Genomic DNA, 15,807 nt, shown 5'->3' with positions numbered 1-15,807 from the left:
TATCTAGCCCCATTCAAGCACTGCAGCAGAGAGCGTTGTCATGGAAACGGAGCAACGACACGACACCTGACCGTCAACAGCACTTCTCTCATGCGGCAGTTTTCACTAATTTCAGGTAAGTTTAGTCGCTAAAATCACGCAAATGTTACATATAACTGTTTCTGACACTTTTCTTACTGGTAATTGACATTTCTGTTGAACATGTTTTTTATAGAGACTGTTGTGTCTTTGGAAAAAGTCCGTTAGATTTTTGCAGAGGTAACGTTAGCATTAGGCTAGCTATTGTTTGTAAAAGTGTTGGCTTTTAATTACATTTTATGTGTAGATGAGAGGTTTGACAATGTTTTATTGGAGGTAGTCTACTTTATTAAGCCTAAAATAAGCACTGTACTGTCGACAAGAGCGAATTAAAATGTTAAAGTTAGTACATATGTTCTACTTTGATATTTCACAGTAATGTAAACTAATATTAATTTTAAAAAGTGCTCTGTGGTTTCAGGATTGACAAAATTACCCCTACAACAGAAGAAAAGAGCCAAGATGAAGGGAGCTAATCACAGAGCTGGAGGAAACACAGGTAAGACTATAATTAACTGTTAAATAGATTCATGTGCATTTTTATAAGAAATCCCTACATTATCATGCATCTGATACATGTCTTGATTGCAGTTATTTTAGTTTTGACATCCAAACATAAGTGAGTGGTTTTAAACAATTTTTTACATTGCTTTTCTCAAAGCTGAATTTACAGCGTCAGTGCTCCAGTCCAAAATGTAATATTGTATTCATAATTTGCTGCTGATTAAGCAAGATTTCTTATTTTTATCATGTTTTGTTATTTCAGGATTCATTGTTGAATAGAAAGTTTAAATTGAAAAGTATTTGAATCAGAAATCTTAACTCTCTTCTGATCTGTTTTATGCACCCTTGTTTAATACAAGTATCCATTTCTTAAAATGTGTTAGTAATCTATATATTTTTATTACTTCTCTCTAGATTTTGGATCGTCCTCCACTCACTCTATCACTTTGTTTTTCCTTGCCAGACTTCATTCAAGGTAAGTAATATTATAGTGTCACTTAAAAGTGTTCCCAATGATTACTTTTATTAATGTTAATATTAATATCAACTGCATCAAACAAATTAGCCTATTAGAATGATTTCTGAAGGATCATCTGACACTAAAGTAATGATGCTAACAAATCAGCTTTGACCTCACATTAATAAAATATATGGTCACATTTTATTTTGATGGTCTGTTTGTTGAATTTAAGCTGCATTGCATCTACATGCCATCTAATTCTCATTAGATTATGAGTAGACTGTTTGGGTTGCGGTTAGGGTTGGTGTAAGTTGACATGTACTTGGTAAATTAAGGGTTAGGGTTAGGGTCAGTTAATGTCTGTTGAAGGAGCAGAATCAACAGATATTAAGCAGACAGTCTATTAATACTCAAAAGGACCATTTACAATGTATTGAAATTAAAAATCATTATTTTAAATGGTAAAAATATTTCAGTGTTACTTTTAAACTGTAAATTAATGTTATCGATCAAATCAATGCAGTCTTGATGTTCAATAAAAAGACAATAAAAAATACAAACATTAATGTCCATAATGACCTACACTGTTAAAAATTGTCCCGTTAAAAAACAGTAAAATACTGGCAGCTGCAGTTGCCAGCAATATACTGTTATTTTACAGTATGTTGCTGTAAAAATACATGGACTACATTGATTTACACAATACTCATGTGAACTCATTTTGCTCACTGAAAGCAACTGCCTCAACTTGGTCAACTGCTGAATGAGTTTATGAAGTAATGTGCTATATATGCTTAGAAGCATACTTATAATAATAACTTATTTTAGTTAATTAGAAAAGTGCGGTTTAACTCTAATGTCTTATTTTTCACAACAGCACACATACATGTAAATCTGGAATCACCAGAGAGATTCTGACTGCATCAGCAACTAAACAGCCGCTATCTTTTAATAGAGAAACATGCAGAATAACATCAGCAGTTCATTGTTCATCTTTAAGTCATACACTGGCTCTACTCTCCTTCACAACGGTGACAGACAGAAGAAATTAGCTTCAGGTTTTACAGTAAAATACTGTTTTTTCCTTGATTTAACAGTAATCTACTGGCAGCTGTGGTTGCCAGCAATATACTGTTTTTTTACAGTCTACTTCCGTTGTGTAAATTAACAGTATATTACTGTTAAAATACATTTTTACACTGTGTTTTTACCTCTCACACCTTTAACCCTTTAAACCCCGGAGCATATACTTCAGTTTTAATTGAAGTGTCCACACTACTGAGTGTTCAAGAAACATGGAGCAAAGCTGAAGTAAATTCATTAATTAACTGACTAATTAAATGATAATTGAGGATTAACAATGAACAAATGAAGAAATACTGAAGGGAAAAAACAAGAACAGAACATACAAAACTTTAGTCACAGCTTTATAATGAAATAACCTGAAGAACAACAAATGATTAAATCATTTAAATGATCAGCGGATGATTAAACAACTCTACAAACATCATCACCAGCTACACTTATTACTTAATACATGTATTTTTGTATAACATCTACTAAAGTTCTTCTTGAGAAAAAAGTTAAAGTTTTATGTCACCATCATGGAGAACAGAGTTTGCTTTAGTTGGGCTCTTAGCCCTGTCATATTTAACATTTATATATCGTGGCTGCTGCAATTGTTAAGAACTTTGTTTGAAAAGCTCCTTTGTTGTGGCAAGCCAGCCAAAAACTTAAATAAGATCTGGTGATGTTCATGTTGCTATTAAATGGCAGTCTGTTCTTATTTCGTATAATAAAATTTACTGCTCCTATTCAATGTTAAATCTATTGTTTTACATTATATGTATATATATGGCAATGATTTCTGGAAGTTTTTAAGAATATCTTGGACAATAACACTGCTCTATGGTGTAAATTGCACTCAAAGAGACATCAATAATCAGCATATGAACCTCAATAATGGTGAAAACAAATTTAACAAAATTAACAGTTTAACTCACAAACAGGCAACTGAAAGTCTAAACATAAACAACAGCAGAATCAAACACAAATAAATAAAACTGTTAGACCATTAAACAACATTTATTTATACCGCAATGCATGCTGGGATATTTGTACCGTGCCACTCCCAGCATGCATTGCAGCATAAAACATTTGAGATGTTACCATTATTGAGATACAAGGTCAGATTCATGAGGTCTGAGTGTGTATTTGTCATGACTGAACTGTTTTTGTATGTTATTTCTTAACTTTTAAGTAATTACGGAGGTATCTTTTCTGTTTCCAATTGTCATTAATTAAATTAATACCTGCAACTAAGCATAAAATCTATTGCATGAGGCCCTTTTTCCAGATTTACAATAAAACATTTATCAGAACTAATTTCAGACAAATAGATTTCTCCATTTATTGACTTCCCAACTTTATTGCTATAGTTCAAACGTTTTGTAAACTCTGTATTACAGCAAATGGAAAGTCTTATTAAAGAAGTCCAAGGGTGAAGAGCCCAACTAAATCAGCCCCTCACTCCATTACGGTGACACAAAAAACACCTTAATTTCTGTTGGATCTCAATGAGAATAGTATGGAAGTCAAATCAGTCAGTAATAAGTGTGTGTCTGCTGTTGTTTGTGGAGTTGTTTAATGATCCTCTGCTGAGACTGAAGCTGTTTTATTTTATTTTATTTTATGTTGTAACTCAAGTCACTGTTTGTGTTTCTTGTTTCTCTTTCCTTCAGTAATTGTGATTATTAACAGCAGGTGTTCATCAGTGTCTGAATTCACTCATTAGTGTTCATTAACTCTGTCAGGTGAATTATATTGGTGAACTAGTTGATGGAATAGTGAACAAGGGCACAAAGTGTGATTTCAAACACAGACTTCAAAACATCGAATCTGAAGTCTGTGAGCTCACAGTTTTCTGCAGTTGGTTACTTTCTCGAAAACAAAAATGTTACCCAGAAAGCACTGTTTTTAACAGAATATTACTGTTTTAGTGAAAAAACATTATTTTACTGTAGAATCTGACCGTTTTTTAACAGCAATTTTTTACAGTGTAGTTACTGATGATGGACAAAAATGATGAATGATGATTCTGTTATTTCAGGATAAGAAAGAAGCCTGCTACAAGAGAGACAGTGGAAGGGAGCCTCAAAGACATTTTTATTAGGATCTGCTAATCATGAGGGGGCAGACAAAAGAACCTGCATTTTCCTTCAGCTTAATATCAGGGGTCGCCACAGCGTAAGGAACTGGATATTACTTTGGCATATGTTTTACACAGCCTTCCAGCTGCAACCCAGCACTGTGAAACACCCATACACTCTCGTATTCACAGACACTTCTACACTATGTTCAAATTCACCTATAGCACAAGTGTTTGGACTGTGGTGGAAACCCACACCAAAACAGGGAGAACATGCAAACTCCACACAGAAATGCCAGCGGACCCAGCCGGGACTCATACCAGCAACCTTTTTGCTGTGAGGTGACAGTCTGAGCCACTGTGCTGCCCCAGTGTAGTTATTAATAACCTCCAGATGTTTTACAGTTTGATTTTGTAATAATAATGCACGTTTAGATTTATTGTAATATGTTAATATTTATTCGCAATGTAATTTATTCTTATGTTATTTATAATAACGTTAAATGTCATAAGAATGTTATAATTTAATATAATATTATAATAAATAATTATAATAATGTTAAAATATAAATAAATCAAATTTTTTTAATAGTTTTTTTTTATAATGAGAAGTCTCAAAGTTTGTCTTTATTATAGAAAACTCATTGTTGAATGGCTACCACTTTACAATAAGGTTGTATGTATTAGTTAATGTATTTACTAACATAATAAACAATACATTTATTACAGTATTTATTCATCTTTGCTAATGTTGGTAAATGGTAAAAAGTTGTTAATTGTTTATTCATGCTAACTTGCAATGTATTAACTAATGTTAACAAGCATGACTAATTTTATTAATGCATTAGTAAATGCTGTACATAAATTATGCTGTACAGGTATTGTTCATATTAGTTCATATTTAAACCATTAACATTACTTATAAAACTACTGTAAAATGTAACTGTTGTATGTATGTTGTTATATTATATTTGTATGTATTTTATATTTATTTTGTTATATTTGTTAACGTATGTGTTTTTGAAACATTTCATTAAGTGTTTAATGTATGTTCGTTATGCAGTATTATAAATAAATGTTATAAAGATTAAGTATTTTGTACTTGATTTCATTATTGGACATATTTATATTGAATACAATTGTAAAGGCTAATATAATATTTAAAAATGACATGTGGACCGACCGCGGGCCGCCAGCAGACACTTATTTAAAACCAGCGGTCCGATGGCGGACCACCGTCGGAAAAGCGGCGGGAGCCGATGGTGGGCCGCTGGAATAACGATGAGCAAATTGACGGTGGACCGCGGGCGGCGCCAGTGGCCCGCTGGTCTTATGTTAGCTGGGTTAGAATTCAAAATGATGATTATTTATCATCTTTATTGTTACAGTGTAGTTAAAGTCAGTGGTGGTGACACTATGTGCTATGGGATTTTAGATGACTGAAATGTGCAGGAAGTTGCCAAAATGCAGTACTCAGACTGCATAATAGTCCTAATGTTTACAGGCATGCAGTAATTAATCCCAAAAATCTTAAGTAGTTCCAACCCTTTAAGAGTTTCTTTTATTTTTAGATATTTTAATGAAAATAGTATTTAAAAATATTGTTTTTGGTATCCAACAGAAGAAAGAAAGCAAAAGCAGTTTTAAATATAAGAATAATAAGAGTGATTGATGACACAATTGTCATTTTTGGGTGAACATTTAATAAATTTTTATATAAACAAAAGACAGCACAATGTGAACCAGCATTTGTACAGTATATACATATAGCTTTCCCCTTGACTGTGCCATCTTTAACAAATAATCCTTCTAATGATCAGGTTTTTAATGTATAATGTTTTTGCTGAGCTTGCAAAGTGCATTCTGGGATTGTCTCCATAAATATGCTTATGAGGCACCATTTTGCAGCCTATTCTGGAACATGCTTATGTTGCCTTAAATGCTGTCTGGTAGGCAGTCAGTGTTCAGTGACGGATAAAGGCTGGTCTATTCACAGGAGGTTTCTTCACTGCTGCTTACTCAGACATGAGAATGCAGGCACTTGGCATCTCCATGCACCTCTGGTCTCGAACAGAAGAGCAAGGTTGTCAAATACTTGGCACATCAGCTCAGCTATGTGAGGGACCTCACGTAGCACCTCTTTGTCCTTGTGTGTGTAACCAGATGGACTGTGTGAAAGTAAAGTGCTCACAAATGTTTTGTATAGGTCATAAATACTGAATAGGAATGTTATAAAGGCCTCCCTAATGCCACCACCAGGAACTTTTGTAAACAAGATCGATGCTTAAAGGTATAGTGTGTCAACTGGTTGAGTTACTGAAATTGATGTTTTAGTGGCAGGCTGCCTAAAGTGAGAAACAGAGAGGGAAATTAAAATCAGTATCATTTTGTTTGTTTGCTTCATTGATTAGGTTGAAAGTAAATCATAAAGGTTTTGGAACACTCCTGATTGTGATGCTTTTGCCTGTTAGAGATCCAGAATGCAGAGTATTATTTGTGTTTTCTTGAATCGTTTTTTATTGTCAGTCTCAGTTTTTGATTAAATGGTAATTCCTCATGGCTCATTTTAACTTGTCACCACTATTTTTTGTGATGTGTGGTGTGTTGACATCCATCTGCATCTAATAATGTAATGGCTCCGCTGTCTGCTGAGATTATTTTGATGAGGCCATGTCAGCGCCCCAGGCCATTGTTTAAACTGCTTGTTACTTGTTTAAATCTATCTATCTATCTATCTATCTATCTATCTATCTATCTATCTATCTATCTATCTATCTATCTATCTATCTATCTATCTATCTATCTATCTATCTATCTATCTATCTATCTATCTATCTATCTATCTATCTATCTATCTATCTATCTATCTATCTATCTACCTACCTACCTACCTACCTACCTACCTACCTACCTACCTACCTACCAACCTACCTACTGTTTGTCAGACTTTAATGTTTTAGCTCATTAATTAAATGTAAATATCAGACAAAGATAACCCTTAAACCTAAATATTAGGTGGGCCTACCTTAGCAGCAAAAACTGCATTAAAGTGTTTTCGATAGCTTGAAATTATTCTGTTACAGAGCTGTGAATGAATTTTGGCCCAGTCATCTGTGCAGAACTGTTGTAATTTGACCAAATTAGTGGTTTTGGTAACACTTTAAAATAACTACACACTATAAATAATTTATTAAGCATTAGCAAATAGTAAATTCATTATGTGTTAGGCATTAACTCTGCATTAATACGCGTTAGAAAGCAGTTTATAACTGCAGCTACAAATGCCGTATTATTGACTTACAAACATATTTATAATGTGCTTAATAATTGTATTTTCATACTTAATGATTTATTTTTCATTACTAAATTAAGTATCACATTATTTACAAACTATAGCTGTATTTAAGAGTAGTTGGGGGTTTTTAGGATCTTTCAGAATGAGTTAGTAAATGATTAATAAACTATTGAAATCAACGTTTATATGTCTTATTATTCAGGCATATATTAATGGTTACTATGTATATTAATAAATGCTTTATTAACTCAACTTCATCTAGTTTTGTGACCTAATCTAAAGTGAGGACTATTTATAATAAAGGCTCAGTTAACTTGTAAACAGGAAGAATGACATTATACATTCCTATTCAATTCAAGAGACACAAATGAAACTGTACTTCAAATGACAAATTATTCTTTGCAAGCTTATCTAAAAAAAAATTATTTAGAGTTTAAGCAGTACATCTTATTATATTGTTGAATTATTATATTGTTGTTATTGTTTTATCCAGTTTTATGTTGTATTTTGACACTTCTGTTATTCAGGAATTTTTAAACTTTACATTAATTTTACTTTTTAGAAGATTATTGTTCACTTGATTTTGAGCCTTTATTTGTCATTTATAAGGGATTTATAAAGCATGAATAGTCCTAACTTTAGATTAGGTCACAAAACTGCATGAAGTTGAGTTAATAAAGCATTTATTATCATACTAGTTAACTGTTAGTGTATGCCTGAATATTAAGATTTATAAATGTAGCTTTCAATAGTTTATTAATAATTTACTAACTCATTCTAAATGATCCTAAAAACCCTCAACTCTTAAATACAAATGGTTTGTAAATAATGTGATACTTAATTTAGTAATGAAAAATAAATCATTAACGAAGTATGAAAGTATAATTATTAAACACATTATATAGGTGCTTATAAGTCAAGAATACAGCATTTTTTTTAAGCATGAACCACTTTTTTAATGTCATGTCACAGTATCTCAATTAGATTCAAGTCAGAACTTTGACTAGGCCACTCCAAAGTCTTGGGATTTTTTCTTTTCTTGATAATTTACAAGTAGACATTCTGGTGTGCTTTAAATCACTGTCCTGCTGCTAACACAAGTTTCAAAATGTTTTGGTACCCAGCTGAATTTATCATTCTATTTATCACAGCAACTCTTCCTTAACTTACTTTTACACCACACATGGGTTATGTACTTTCTGACTAACAGACCTCAGATTGTTAGATCAGGCCACATCTACTCCACCACTGTCACACTCAACACTGGTGTACCACAGGGCTGTGTGCTAAACCCCTTCCTTTCTCCCTTTTTATCCACAACTGCAGGCGTGGATCCAACATAAATGGATCCAACACATCATCAAATTTGCAGATGACACTGCAGTGATCTGTCTAATGAGAAACAATGTTGAGACTGCCTACAGGGAGGAGATACAGCATCTGCACAGACAATAATTTGCTCAACACCACTGTAGCTACCCGCTGGTTATTTAAACAGTCCACACTTCCAAATACTGATGTCCATGCGTTTCATTTATTGAACACCGCGAAAAAATAAATAAACCAACAAACAAACAAACCGAATGTTTTACACAAACACAATCAAAAATAAAATCAAATTAAACAAATGATGTACAACAATGTGTAGTTTACCGGGTTGGCCTGATAACCAGCTGTAGTATGAGCAGGAGCATTTAACAGGTGCCTGCGTTGATACCTTACTTTGCTGTCCATACAAACTCTCAGAGGTAAAATCAAGGGTGTCCACACTCGGTCCTGGAGGGCCGTTGTCTTGCAAAGTTTAGTTACAACCCCAATCAGACATGCCTGAGCTAGCTAATCAAGCGCTCACTAGTCTTTCTAGAGGCATTCTTGCAGGTCTGTTGAGGCAAGTTGGAGCTAAAACCTTCAGGACACTGGCCCTCCAGGATCGAGTTTGGACACCCCTGGGTTAAATCAATCACAAAACATCATGTGACCTCCGACTCAACCCAGTCGCAATCAAGGAAATTTATAACATAAAAAACCAATACACATTTAAATAATGAAATACAAAACAAAAAACATAATACAAGCTGACCGATCAGCGTCAGCTACAACCACGAAGACCAAGGAGCTCATTGCTGACTTCAGGAAGGAACGAGCAGGCTTACACAAACCCATACACATCAAAAGGGTGGCTGTTGAGACTGGCTCATCCTTCAAGTTCCTGGGGACCCACATCTCAAAGGACAAGGTCAAGGCGGCTCACCAGTGCCTCTTTTTTAAGGCAACTTAAGAAGAACCAGCTGTCCTCCGCCATCTTGGTGAACTTCTATCGCCACACAATAGAGAGCATCTTAACCAACAGCATCCCAGTCTGGTTTGGAAGCTGCACTGTTGCTGAGTGCAAGGCACTGCAGCAGGTGGTGAAAACTGCCTAATGCGTCACAGGGGCTCCACTTTAGGCCATTGAGGACATCCAAAAGAAACATTGTCTGCGCCGAGCACGCAGTATTCTTAAGGACTCCTCTTACCCTGCTCACAGACTGTTTTCCATCTTGCCTTCCGGCAGGCGCTTCAGGTTCCCCCAGAGCTGTCCTCCTTTTAAACTCTGCCCTCCACTGAATATTTTGCCCCCCTCATACACCCCAACACTCTCCTCATAATTTACACACCTCATAATCACTGCACTATTTAATATTTGCACATTAAATCACACTAAATTGCACAAATTAATTTTTGCATTGTACATACCCACTGTACACATACATTTGTAATTATGGTCATATATATACCTGCATACTTCTGATGATTAATAGCAAACTGTGCATATATTCATCTAGTGTTAATCTCTGTTTATAGCTAATACAACCTGTATACAATGTTGATAATACACATTCATCTGTAAACACTTCTTATAATTTTGCTATAATTGCACTTCATAACTTATACCTGTATCCTGCACTTGCACTCCTGGTTGGACCTAAACTGCATTCCGTTGCCATGTACTTGTACATGTGTAATGACAATGAAGTTCAATTTAATCTAATCTAACAAAGTAGGAAACACACAAGTCACACGCATAGTTGGAAATACACGTCAGTCCACAGAGTAATTTCCCAAAAGTCTTGGGGATCATCAATATGTTTTCTGGCAAAACTAAGATCAGTTTTTTGCTGTATGTTCTTTTTGCTCAGTCTGCCATGCAAACCATTTTTGCTTGGTCTCTTACTTATGGTGAAGTCATGAACACTTACTTTAACTGAGGAAAGTGAGACCAGTGGTTCTTTGGATGTTGTTGTGGGGGTTTTGTGACATCTCGAATGAGTTGTCACTGTGCTCTTGGGTTCATTTTGGTCAGCCAGACACTCCTGGGAAGGTTCTCCACTGTTCCATGATTTTGCCATTTGTAGACAATGGCTCTCATTGTGGTTTGTTGCAGTCCCAAAGCTTTAGAAATGGCTTTATAACCTTGTCCAGAGTGGTAGATCTCAATTATTTTCTTTCTTATTGTTTTTACATTTCTTTGGATGTCTGCGTGGTGTCTAGCTTTTGAGAATCTTTTGGTCTACTTAACTTTATCCGGCAGGTCCTTATTTATGTTATTTTTAGATTTTAAACAGGTGTGGCAGTAATCAGGCCTGGGTGTGGCTAGAGAAATTGAACAAGGTGATAAAAGGTGTGATAAACCAGAAGTTAAGTGATGTTTTGTCTGTCTATCTATCGGTCTATCTATCTGTCTGTCTATCTGTCTGTCTGTCTATCTGTCTGTCTGTCTGTCTGTCTGTCTGTCTGTCTGTCTATCTATCTATCTATCTATCTATCTATCTATCTATCTATCTATCTATCTATCTATCTATCAGCTTGTGCATGTGGAGATACTTCAGGGTTTACTAGCAGAAACATCAAGTTTAAAAGCCTCCAATGCTGTGGTCTGAAGGATGCGAGACAGGAAGTTGAAACAAATAGGAAAACAAACAAAATGGTAACCAAACATTTCTGCAGACTTTTGGCTCCTCTTAAAAAATGTGGATTATGATAGAAACCGAGAACATTCCGAATGCAAATAGGAAAATATGAGAGGCTGTTTGGGAAAATGTGCTGGCTAAGTAATATTATAGTGTCACTTAAAAGTGTTCCCAATGATTACTTTTATTAATGTTAATATTAATATCAACTGCATCAAACAAATTAGCCTATTAGAATGATTTCTGAAGGATCATCTGACACTAAAGTAATGATGCTAACAAATCAGCTTTGACCTCACATTAATAAAATATATGGTCACATTTTATTTTGATGGTCTGTTTGTTGAATTTAAGCTGCATTGCATCTACATGCCATCTAATTCTCATTAGATTATAAGTAGACTGTTTGGGTTGCGGTTAGGGTTGGTGTAAGTTGACATGTACTTGGTAAATTAAGGGTTAGGGTTAGGGTCAGTTAATGTCTGTTGAAGGAGCAGAATCAACAGATATTAAGCAGACAGTCTATTAATACTCAAAAGGACCATTTACAATGTATTGAAATTAAAAATCATTATTTTAAATGGTAAAAATATTTCAGTGTTACTTTTAAACTGTAAATTAATGTTATCGATCAAATCAATGCAGTCTTGATGTTCAATAAAAAGACAATAAAAAATACAAACATTAATGTCCATAATGACCTAGTTACTGATGATGGACAAAAATGATGACTGATGATTCTGTTATTTCAGGATAAGAAAGAAGCCTGCTACAAGAGAGACAGTGGAAGGGAGCCTCAAAGACATTTTTATTAGGATCTGCTAATCATGAGGGGGCAGACAAAAGAACCTGCATTTTCCTTCAGCTTAATATCAGGGGTCGCCACAGCGTAAGGAACTGGATATTACTTTGGCATATGTTTTACACAGCCTTCCAGCTGCAACCCAGCACTGTGAAACACCCATACACTCTCGTATTCACAGACACTTCTACACTATGTTCAAATTCACCTATAGCACAAGTGTTTGGACTGTGGTGGAAACCCACACCAAAACAGGGAGAACATGCAAACTCCACACAGAAATGCCAGCGGACCCAGCCGGGACTCATACCAGCAACCTTTTTGCTGTGAGGTAACAGTCTGAGCCACTGTGCTGTCCCAGTGTAGTTATTAATAACCTCCAGATGTTTTACAGTTTGATTTTGTAATAATAATGCACGTTTAGATTTATTGTAATATGTTAATATTTATTCGCAATGTAATTTATTCTTATGTTATTTATAATAACGTTAAATGTCATAAGAATGTTATAATTTAATATAATATTATAATAAATAATTATAATAATGTTAAAATATAAAAAATCAAATTTTTTTAATAGTTTTTTTTTATAATGAGAAGTCTCAAAGTTTGTCTTTATTATAGAAAACTCATTGTTGAATGGCTACCACTTTACAATAAGGTTGTATGTATTAGTTAATGTATTTACTAACATAATAAACAATACATTTATTACAGTATTTATTCATCTTTGCTAATGTTGGTAAATGGTAAAAAGTTGTTAATTGTTTATTCATGCTAACTTGCAATGTATTAACTAATGTTAACAAGCATGACTGATTTTATTAATGCATTAGTAAATGCTGTACATAAATTATGCTGTACAGGTATTGTTCATATTAGTTCATATTTAAACCATTAACATTACTTATAAAACTACTGTAAAATGTAACTGTTGTATGTATGTTGTTATATTATATTTGTATGTATTTTATATGTATTTTATATTTATTTTGTTATATTTGTTAACGTATGTGTTTTTGAAACATTTCATTAAGTGTTTAATGTATGTTCGTTATGCAGTATTATAAATAAATGTTATAAAGATTAAGTATTTTGTACTTGATTTCATTATTGGACATATTTATATTGAATACAATTGTAAAGGCTAATATAATATTTAAAAATGACATGTGGACCGACCGCGGGCCGCCAGCAGACACTTATTTAAAACCAGCGGTCCGATGGCGGACCACCGTCGGAAAAGCGGCGGGAGCCGATGGTGGGCCGCTGGAATAACGATGAGCAAATTGACGGTGGACCGCGGGCGGCGCCAGTGGCCCGCTGGTCTTATGTTAGCTGGGTTAGAATTCAAAATGATGATTATTTATCATCTTTATTGTTACAGTGTAGTTAAAGTCAGTGGTGGTGACACTATGTGCTATGGGATTTTAGATGACTGAAATGTGCAGGAAGTTGCCAAAATGCAGTACTCAGACTGCATAATAGTCCTAATGTTTACAGGCATGCAGTAATTAATCCCAAAAATCTTAAGTAGTTCCAACCCTTTAAGAGTTTCTTTTATTTTTAGATATTTTAATGAAAATAGTATTTAAAAATATTGTTTTTGGTATCCAACAGAAGAAAGAAAGCAAAAGCAGTTTTAAATATAAGAATAATAAGAGTGATTGATGACACAATTGTCATTTTTGGGTGAACATTTAATAAATTTTTATATAAACAAAAGACAGCACAATGTGAACCAGCATTTGTACAGTATATACATATAGCTTTCCCCTTGACTGTGCCATCTTTAACAAATAATCCTTCTAATGATCAGGTTTTTAATGTATAATGTTTTTGCTGAGCTTGCAAAGTGCATTCTGGGATTGTCTCCATAAATATGCTTATGAGGCACCATTTTGCAGCCTATTCTGGAACATGCTTATGTTGCCTTAAATGCTGTCTGGTAGGCAGTCAGTGTTCAGTGACGGATAAAGGCTGGTCTATTCACAGGAGGTTTCTTCACTGCTGCTTACTCAGACATGAGAATGCAGGCACTTGGCATCTCCATGCACCTCTGGTCTCGAACAGAAGAGCAATGTTCTCAAATAATTAGCACATCAGCTCAGCTATGTGAGGGACCTCACGTAGCACCTCTTTGTCCTTGTGTGTGTAACCAGATGGACTGTGTGAAAGTAAAGTGCTCACAAATGTTTTGTATAGGTCATAAATACTGAATAGGAATGTTATAAAGGCCTCCCAGAGAGTCAGAGATCCAGAATGCAGAGTATTATTTGTGTTTTCTTGAATCGTTTTTTATTGTCAGTCTCAGTTTTTGATTAAATGGTAATTCCTCATGGCTCATTTTAACTTGTCACCACTATTTTTTGTGATGTGTGGTGTGTTGACATCCATCTGCATCTAATAATGTAATGGCTCCGCTGTCTGCTGAGATTATTTTGATGAGGCCATGTCAGCGCCCCAGGCCATTGTTTAAACTGCTTGTTACTTGTTTAAATCTATCTATCTATCTATCTATCTATCTATCTATCTATCTATCTATCTATCTATCTATCTATCTATCTATCTATCTATCTATCTATCTATCTATCTATCTATCTATCTATCTATCTATCTATCTATCTATCTATCTATCTACCTACCTACCTACCTACCTACCTACCTACCTACCTACCTACCTACCTACCTACCAACCTACCTACTGTTTGTCAGACTTTAATGTTTCAGTTCATTAATTAAATGTAAATATCAGACAAAGATAACCCTTAAACCTAAATATTAGGTGGGCCTACCTTAGCAGCAAAAACTGCATTAAAGTGTTTTCGATAGCTTGAAATTATTCTGTTACAGAGCTGTGAATGAATTTTGGCCCAGTCATCTGTGCAGAACTGTTGTAATTTGACCAAATTAGTGGTTTTGGTAACACTTTAAAATAACTACACACTATAAATAATTTATTAAGCATTAGCAAATAGTAAATTCATTATGTGTTAGGCATTAACTCTGCATTAATACGCGTTAGAAAGCAGTTTATAACTGCAGCTACAAATGCCGTATTATTGACTTACAAACATATTTATAATGTGCTTAATAATTGTATTTTCATACTTAATGATTTATTTTTCATTACTAAATTAAGTATCACATTATTTACAAACTACAGCTGTATTTAAGAGTAGTTGGGGGTTTTTAGGATCTTTCAGAATGAGTTAGTAAATGATTAATAAACTATTGAAATCAACGTTTATATGTCTTATTATTCAGGCATATATTAATGGTTACTATTGTAAGAATTGAAATATTGCAAATATTCTGATATCTTTGACAATTCAAAACATGAGCTGAAAACAGAGACTGGTAACTTCACAACTCAGCAAGGGGTATGCGGGAAAAACCAGTTCCTGCTGCATTTGCATCTGAGACTCAGCTTCATCCCCCCAATTCACGCATATGGTCATTTCAATGTTTGAATGTTTTAAATTAACCAAACTGACTTTAACTATCATGTTTGATATCATTTGAAATGTCTCAGTGCGATTGGTACAATGGTCTCATTCTCTCAGAAAT

General features: G+C 34.3%; 1 protein-coding gene and 1 long non-coding RNA gene across 2 annotated transcripts in view; one reads left to right on the top strand and one right to left on the bottom strand.

Annotated features, from left to right (window-relative positions):
* Positions 1–15,807, bottom strand: part of zgc:153631 — a 98,944-nt gene that overhangs the window by 35,437 nt on the left and 47,700 nt on the right.
* Positions 43–4,634, top strand: LOC147842642 (uncharacterized). The gene is made up of 4 exons (XR_015497906.1): positions 43–115; positions 500–577; positions 997–1,057; positions 4,152–4,634. It is a non-coding gene; the product is annotated as an uncharacterized LOC147842642 (long non-coding RNA).

Source organism: Danio rerio, chromosome 8, assembly GCF_052040795.2.
Source record: "Danio rerio strain M-AB ecotype USA chromosome 8, GRCz13ab, whole genome shotgun sequence".
Lineage (NCBI taxonomy): Eukaryota > Metazoa > Chordata > Actinopteri > Cypriniformes > Danionidae > Danio > Danio rerio.
Note: the sequence above shows the minus strand (reverse complement) of the source record. Positions and strands in the feature narration are given on the sequence as shown.